We start from the raw sequence: 2,594 nt of genomic DNA, 5'->3' as shown, positions 1-2,594 counted from the left end.
GGTTGCGCCATCTTGGGTCGACTCGAACGATTACTCGGCCCCCCTTATACTATCTCTCTTGCTTCCGTATCTCGTGCCGTTGAGAACTCACGTCTTCATGCGCCCCTATACAAGGCTGTTATTCTAAACGAAATAAAGTGATAATACTCTGGCCACTTAGTGTTGTTGTGCCTGTGGACCTATCCTCGATACTGCGCTATGTCATACAGGTTATGGGCCCAGTGGTCACGACAAAAAGTTAACAAGTGCATATTGCCCGCCACACGTGCAACGACCAAATCCACAAAAACAATGGCGCACACCAACACCATTAATTCCACGCGGCTGGAGACACTGACAAAGGACACTACGACACGTGGGCGATACAGGCAGAGGCGTTACTCGTAAAAAACGACAACTGGGGCTACGTGGGCGGCGAGGTGCCATGACCTCAAGGCGACGGCGACGATCCGGCGACTCGAGCAGCCATCTTAGCCTGGGAAAACAAAGATCGCAAAGCCAAATCCGATCTAGTTCTCGCCATTAATCCCACTGAGTTAAAGCAGGTACGTGGCTGCATAACCTCCAAGGACGTATGGGATAAATTAAAGTCCATTTACGACTCGAGCGGTCCCGCGCGCAAAGCGACGCTTCTCAAATGGCTCATCCAAGCGAAGAAAATGCCGGAAAGCGGGGACGCCAAGACACACGTCGCTCAATTTTTCGACGCCGTCGACAAACTAGAGTCTATGGACGTCAAAATAAACGGAGACCTCCTCTCCATTATACTCTTATATAGCCTACCGAGCGTTTTCGAAAACTTCAGGTGCGCGATCGAGTCTCGCGATGCACTACCGAATGCCGAACAACTAAAGGTTAAAATCCTAGAGGAATATGAGGCGCGAAGTCAAGCAACAGCGGAAGGGTCGGGAGCAATGCTCGCTCGTCGCGGAAAATACGACTCGAACGCGAAATCTTGGAAAAACCCGCCGAATCCACGCAAGGATACCGCCACGACCGCGCCGCCTCGTTTCAAATTCAAATGCTCTTTCTGCAAAATCCCAGGCCACAAGTATGCCGATTACCGTAAGAGGAAGAAGCAAGAGGACGAGAAGGCCAACAGCTCGGAGGTCGAGAATTTCTTCGCCGAAACCGCCCATTATTCATTGAGAACATTTCCCGGACATCCGGGGTAACGAGCGACATAAAACTGGCCAGTCACGCCACCAGTCCGGTAAATGCCAAAGGAAGCGTCGAGGTTATGACTAGCGTAAACCACACGAACAAGAAGATTCGGTTAGACGACGTACTACACGTCCCAGATTTAAGAACCAACCTGCTGTCGGTATCTAAAATAGTAGACAAGGGGTTCCGAGTCGACTTCGGCCCATCGCAAGCAACCGTGCGAGATCGTCGAGGAGACGTGAAACTAGTGGCAAAACGCCGGGGCGACTTATACTTCCTGGAAGACTCCATTCATCAAGCAAACGCGGCACAGGCGAAACGCGCAAACACAGAGATCTGGCACGAAAGACTCGGGCCCCTCAACCAAAGTGACATTTTACGCATGGCGAGGTCGCAAGCCGCGACGGGGCTCGAACTGAAAGATACTTCAGAACCTCCAATCTGTAAGGTATGCATAAAACAAAAGTTCACGAGTTCTACCTTTTCCTCTCATGTTCACAGATCAAAACAACGTCTCGAAATAGTCTACTCTGATCTCTGCGGACCGATGAGAACCAAGTCAACGGGAGGGGCACGCTACTTCATGACGCTGATCGACGACCATTCCAGGTGGTGCAAGATCTACTTTCTTAAGACCAAAGACAAAGCGCTTAACAAGTTCGTCGAATTCAAAAATTTCGTGGAGAACCAAACAGGCCATAAGATAAAGGCACTCCACACCGACAACGGCAAGGAATTCGTCAACTTCTCCATGCAACGGGTCTTGAAAGACTCGGGAATTCAACGACGCCTCACTGTGCCATACACCCCACAGCAAAACGGGGTGGCCGAACGCAAAAACAGGACCTTGGTTGAAACAGCACGTTGCCTACTCGCAAAGTCGGGCCTTCCTCCATCGTTCTGGGGCGAGGCGATAAACACGGCTAACTATATACGGAATCGCTGCATCAGCAAAGGCTTGGACGATCGTACACCTTACGAGCTGTGGAAAGGCGAAAGGTCCGACGTCAGCCATCTGCGTACCTTCGGATGCAACGTACTGTTCCTCGACAAGTCTCCCAACAAAGGGAAGTTTGAACCCAGAGGCGTCAAGGGCATCTTCGTCGGCTATACGGACCACCCGGGAAACTATCGCGTTTGGGTGCCAAAGAACTGCAAGGTAATCATCGCCAGGGACGTCAAGTTCCTTGACGAATTCGACACTGACGGTCGGAAAGAAGACACCGCATGGGACGGCACTACTGACAGGGAAGACGAACACTTCGACAACGATGCGAAGCCCAATCGGAATCCGGAAACTACGATCGGGAGCAACGAGACGATCGCGCAAAATGACGATCCGGCTGAGGGAACAGTCGACGCCGTCGGTGAACCGCACGACCTCGACAGGAACCCGCCTTCCGTACGCGGACCGGGGCGACCGAAAAAGG

This window comes from Trachymyrmex cornetzi, unplaced genomic scaffold, assembly GCF_001594075.2.
Source record: "Trachymyrmex cornetzi isolate Tcor2-1 unplaced genomic scaffold, Tcor1.1 scaffold28, whole genome shotgun sequence".
Taxonomy (NCBI): domain Eukaryota; kingdom Metazoa; phylum Arthropoda; class Insecta; order Hymenoptera; family Formicidae; genus Trachymyrmex; species Trachymyrmex cornetzi.
This window is presented reverse-complemented; position numbering follows the sequence as displayed.